The following is a 6541-nucleotide window of genomic DNA, read 5'->3' as shown; positions in this document are numbered from 1 at the left end:
GTATTTATCTCTGTATTTACTATGGAAGATATGTGAAATGTTGCTTTTATAATTTTGCCGTAAAAAGTTGGTGGGACGAGATAGAAAAGATATAAGATTTGTTGTTTGGTCGTTTAAAAGGTTTCCTTTCCCTTCAGCATTGGCATCGTCGTTGTTTTCTGGAAATTCCCTGACTGCTTTGCATGCACCCCATAAATGAATCTTAATAAACCATTTTAGAACGAAACCAACTGTTGCCGACATAGCCTATTATTTCTGTTTTAGCTAACCCATGTCTACTGTCCACTTTCGCTTGTGTACAGGTTCACTTACATCGCTATACGTGCCTTTGGAGAAAAAAAAATGACTATTACTGTATCTCATCTCTCTATCCCTTTATGGCACATACATGACCATTTGTGTAGTTTGATATCTACCGTCTTTTCGTTCAAGTCCCACATACATCGTGTTAGTTTTTCTTTTCCCTCAAAATCGCTGACCATAAGTAGTTATAAATATATAATTTAGTTTGCTCGTTCGCCCATACAAGATGTGGCGAAATAATGATTATTTCAGCACTTCTTTTTTTTTTTTTTACATTGCAAGGAAACGTACCTCCGAAAATCCCTAACCTTGGAAGCTTGAAATTGTTATAGTCAGCCAAGTTTCAGATTAGTTCAGAATAACTATTACTATTAAACCGAACAAAGTGCTCGGTTTAACCATAATAGTCGTTCTTTGGTATTCGAGTTTCTTAAATATCTTTCTAGAAAAATAATTGCTATTTTTCTTTTAACATTTTTAATCCTCCAACCCTACTTTTTTTTTCTTTTTCATTATTTTTTTTTAAACTGTCATGTTTGTAATACATCTGAAATTACCATTCTGTAAATATAGTTTTCTTCAAAATACCAAATTTTCACCTTTTTGTAAATCCATCACTACTATCGAACTCTGAATTTTTCACTATTCATATGGAAATAAGCGAATCTGGAAAATAATTTGTTTTTCAATTATTTTTTTCACATCTTGTTTTAAGACGAGATATATTTTACTCTTTGACTGTAAAAGCAACTGACCGACAGAGCTAGCACATGACTGCTGCTAAAAATAACAGTTGAACAGTATTGTAAGGGATTGCTCGTTACCCCTCCCCCTACCAATTCCATTAATTTTTTTTTTCTGTTTTGCCATTCTGTAAAAGCATCTTTTGATATTGCACAAAAATTAAATGAACACATTAAGCCTTACCTACCTGATCAGTGTCTGTGCGTTTTTTCTTTTTTTTTTTGTGTGTGTATTGGACAAGAAAGAATGAAGAAGACCAATAAGAACAGAAATCAAGATATTACTAATCAAATGTAACCTTACCATCGATCTGATTGGGAACAATAGTTTGTCAGTAAGACACCTCTCTGCTCTCCAGGAAATAAATAATATTCAATTTTTAAAAAAATGTATAGTGGAAAACTGAATAGTCATTGACAGAATTAATTCAAATCAAATTCAGTTTTACATATTTTTTTTTTTCATTTCCTGGACAAAACACATGGGCAGTTGAATGTCCTTCAGTTTGAGGCATCAATATAAAACTTTACTATACAAAAAGTATAGAAATATGGCATGAAATGGGACAGGTGTAATATGTACACGAACTGGTTTAAGCAGATGCTCCTTTTGAAAATAAGGCAAATACACACTTGCCCTTAAAACTAAAACACTCACAAACTTGTAGTTGTGCTGTTGAGAATCTGTGATTTCCTGAATTTAGAACCACAAGAATTTGTCTTATAAATTTGTGTCTATTCAGTTCCACAAAGCATACATTCAGTCTCATACACATTACATTTTAGCTACTTTATCCTGTAATTCTCCAGACAAAGACCCATAACCACTCTGACCATACATCAGTTACTTAGAAATCTGGTGTCCAGACCAACTTTAACCCTTTAGCCATATCCAGCCCAAATATTCTACAGGTTTCATGTTGAAACTGGCCAGATCCAGCCTCTCACAATGTCATTCTAAAAATAAACAATTACATCCTCAAAATCTTGAAGCTAGTAGTATTTTGTAGCTTCAAGATAAATGAGCATTACATTTGATAAATTAATCTGAATGCACACACCAAATTCTTACCAGAAACACCAAATATAAACAATTCTTACACTCAACTGCATAACAATACTGCATATGTAAAATATAGTCACTACAAATTACACACTGTACCTTATCATCCCCAGCACATAGAATCATAGTTAAAGAAGTGAAAGGCTTATTATGCACACTAAAAGCAATTGCAAGCTCTGTATTTGAATAAGAGAAAGACACGAGTGTACATTTGATTTATCATCAGTTTTACCAGTCTTGCCTGAGACCTTAATATCTCCATAACAAACTGCAAAGACCAACTTCATTTTGTGTCATCACAGATTGCACACAAACCATATGCTTAATCCATGTATAAAAATGAAACAAAAATATGCAAAGTAATCACCTGGACATGAATGGGCCTTTTTTTTTTTTTTTTTTTTTTTTTTTGTTCTTTTGTCACATCAAATTCCATCCCTGACAACACCTCTCATTTTTGCATGGTCACTCGCAACACGTCTGCAAAATACTATCTTTCCCACTCGGTCCTGATAAAGATACACCCGCTCCTCTTAACATACAGATGGCAGTTGCATCAAATAACTTTTCTAATTCTCAAAAACATGTTGGTTTGCATACACTGGTAAATAAATGCAAAAGAAGAGCAACTGTCATGTTTTGACCAAGTCCACCATCCCCACATTTCTCTTGGGATCACCACCAAAGTCTGCAAGAAGACGGAATTAGTGGATCATGGTCTGAATACAGTATGTCCAAACTGTCAGACTACATCCTGGAATGCACAGCTGGGACCTTGGCATGATAAAGCAAAAAATTTCTGTTTATTGCTTAACTGCCATACTTATCAAAGCTCTCCGTGGGCTAAACACTCATCTCACATAGTTTACACTTCTTTCCATATACAAACTATGTTACTTTGTAACTCATCTCATTTAGTTTTAACTGTTATCTTTTTTTTTAATATTGAATCAATAGAACAACATTGGGCTGTTTTCTCCACTTTCCACTTATTACAAAGTTATTTCAAGCATTCCTTGAAGACCACATACAGTCAAATATATATAATTTACAATAAAACTTTCCTAGATTGTTTTTTTTTTGTTTGTTTGTTTTTGTAATAGCATTCCAACCATTATGGCCTTTCACATCACTCAAAACACCACACGAGTCTGTTTGCAACCGAGGATACATAAGCTACAAAATAGCTGTAGGACAGCTTAGCTGTTGTAAGCAAATGTAGTTACACCTAAACTTCAAGCAATTTTAGAGAAAATCACTCAATACCAATTACATACTAAGAGACCTCAGCATCTGAGAGCAGAGATTCTTTTGATGCTTTACTTAACAGTCATGGTAAACCAGAGGAAAATTATGCACTGCCCCTGCACCTGGGGAGTAATCCCACTCCACCTGCTATATCTCTATTGTATATCATACATGACATAGATATTCCTATTTCTTGTATGTAATATCTAAATTATAAGTGCAACATACAAATATATCAATGCTATTTCTAAAGCACCACATGCGTAAATCTCACTGAAGGCTTAATTTAGAATATTTGACAAAAACAAAGAAAATATGCCCATTAATAAGGAGTACAGCTAATCTATCAGGTTTTGTATAATTTGGCAACTTTTCTATTACAAACAACGTCATAAACATTTAAAAGGGACCAATGAGAGAGCCTTTCAAGTGTTGAAGGATGTTTCTATAAAGTAATTTGACATGCTAAGATTAGCACTTAAATCTCTCATCATACCCTACCTCCTTAAAGAATCTTGGTATTAACTATTATGTAAACTGTTCTTTACGACATATGTGGCACACACATATAGCACCCATAGGTTATGTCAGTTTCTTAACCTTTTTACCCTTGCATAACCCTTAAAATAAATTACATGTTTTAAGGAACCCCTGCACAAAAAAAAAAAAAAAAATTATATACCATATCTTTCTCATATTTTTTTCATCGTAGTTCACATGGTAAATATCATATATACATACATACATACATATGTATATATATGTGTATATATATATATATATATATATATATGGTGGTTATATTTTTTTGATAACATAATAGGTTAGATAGGATGATGTCTATATTACAATAGCCTATAACATGTTGTGCATGTATAGTAATATTATGATCATGAAATTATCATTAACTTATCTCACTCTTTCTTGGGGATCCCCTAGAAACCTTTTGCGGAACCCTAGGATTCCAGGGAATGCCAGTTGAGAAATGCTGGGTTATGTAAACAAAGAAACTAAAGAAGCTACTCTAAAGCATTTTAGCAGTCTAATTCATAACTTATTGTATAGGGCAGTGATATGCTCTAACCTTAAGCAGTGATCCTTATTATAAGTAGCACAGAGAAAACAGTTGCTAAACTATCAGAGCTGAAGAGAAACCCATTTTTAATGCCTGTGTTGCTGGTATCATGGTAGTCCTCTATTAGTAAAAAATCTGGTGTCTTTTGTTTAAGCTTTTACCCAATTCATAGGAGTAGTGACTGAGCTATGATTACATGCTGTTGGCAAGGAACTACTCTCAGATCCTGTTTTCAGTTGTCCCATTCAATAAACCTCTCTCAAATTACACGCAGCTATCTTGAAAAGAGCATGGCTACATAACATAATCTAATCTTAGATATGTTATGCCTATATGATCGAACTAGAATGACTTTGAACATTAGCCTGATTATGATTGACATGGAGTGTAGCAACGGTTTTACTAATCACAAGAATTAATCTTAAGATCCATGTGTAATGGTGATGTTCATTCATTTTTATTTCATCTTTGATGGTTTGGAGACCTGTTTGTTGTCTCCTTGTGTAAAATCACTTGCAAGCAGCTAGATTTATTTAGATCACTGTCCCACCATCATTTTTACTTGTGCAATACATCCTGACTTTCAAAAAGCAAAACACTTTGACACTGATATTCAACTGAATTTAACATAATTTTATAATTATCATGCTGTAAGATAAAAATAATGAATTATTAAGACTAACTTTAATACTCCCATAATTGACCTATGTTGAGATGGAAAAAAACTGTTGCTAGAATTTTTGAAAACAGCAAACTATAGACTTCATCCATGCACTTAAGAAACACTTCCTTGAGACAAATAATTGAATAACTGCATTAGAATTGAGGCCTCCTATTTTTTTTTTTTTAAATACAAGGCTGGAATTTTATTTGGGCCAGCTACTTTTAGCAGATGAAGATCATTTACACTCAAAAGTTAAAAATAAAGCAGTTGGAATGAATAGAATAAAGTTCAGAAAAGATTGGCTTTCAAATATTCAGCCTACAGTGTAATAATGGCACCTAACTCAATAAGTCCCCAATGTTTATGATTGAAAGACTACTGCTCAGAAATCTTGAACAATACTACTACTACATATGTGAATGCCCTTGGTAGCATTGCTCAAAAATGAAGGCTATTTGGCTGATTTAGCAAATTCTCCTCATGTACTTGAACCATAATCTCACCCACTTTCCTCTTTGTCTCTGCCTTCTATTACTACTATAACAAGCTGGTCCTCTGTCTAAACCCACTTTATGTATCCTGAATTCTCTATTCTTTGCATCCTTTCATATATTGCTTCAATCACTGCACATATTTTGTAATAGCTGAAACTTTTTATGCTGTGAACTTCTGGTACTTAGTAAATTTAAACACTCCTTTAGTAAGGATGCAGGTGATAATATAGTCCTAGATATTATTTTACATACATTTTTCCATGTTTGCATGGGTTGGAAGGGCATTTTTCTGCATAGCATCTTGCTACTTGTGCTGTCCTTTGTTACTGCTTTCATAAGGTTCAGCTTCTTGAAGTCACCTTTTACTGCTGCTTCCTAATAATATAGATAGGCTATCTAAAAATAAAATGAAAAATAAAAAAGATGGTCTTAGGTCTATTTGATCAATTTTGACTTAAAGCTAAACACCACAATATTACATTCACATTAGAAATACATCAGTTTCAATATTCCTTCTGTTATTAAGCCTCCTTCTCTTCATAATCTTCATCAATTGTACTAAGCTCTTTCGGAAACAGGATAGAGCGTGTCTTGTTCTCAAGAAAGGCAACCTCCATGACTCTGCTAGCTTCCAACATATGAGAGGTGATGGCAGCAACCAATATGCATCCTACATACATTACGCCAAACCAGCACTGGCTCCATGAACAGAAATTTCATATCTTCCAATGTGGTATTGCCAATCAATGATATAGGCACACACGTGGTTGTGTGGCAAGAAACTTGCTTCCCAACCACATGGTTCCAGGTTCAGTCCCACTACGTGGCACTTTGGGCAAGTGTCTTCTATAGCCTCGGGCTAACCAAAGCTTTGTGAATGGATTTGGTAGACAGAAACTGAAAGAGGCCCATTGTGTGTATGTGTGTATATATATATATATATATATATAT

At 33.8% G+C, this 6541-nt stretch overlaps 1 protein-coding gene across 2 annotated transcripts in view; it reads left to right on the top strand.

Moving 5' to 3' along the window:
* LOC106883588 (ethanolaminephosphotransferase 1) overlaps positions 1 to 6541 on the top strand; it is an 89843-nt gene that overhangs the window by 474 nt on the left and 82828 nt on the right. The window lies entirely within an intron of this gene.

This window comes from Octopus bimaculoides, chromosome 9 (assembly GCF_001194135.2).
Source record: "Octopus bimaculoides isolate UCB-OBI-ISO-001 chromosome 9, ASM119413v2, whole genome shotgun sequence".
NCBI classification, from domain to species: Eukaryota; Metazoa; Mollusca; class Cephalopoda; order Octopoda; family Octopodidae; genus Octopus; species Octopus bimaculoides.
Note: the sequence above shows the minus strand (reverse complement) of the source record. Positions and strands in the feature narration are given on the sequence as shown.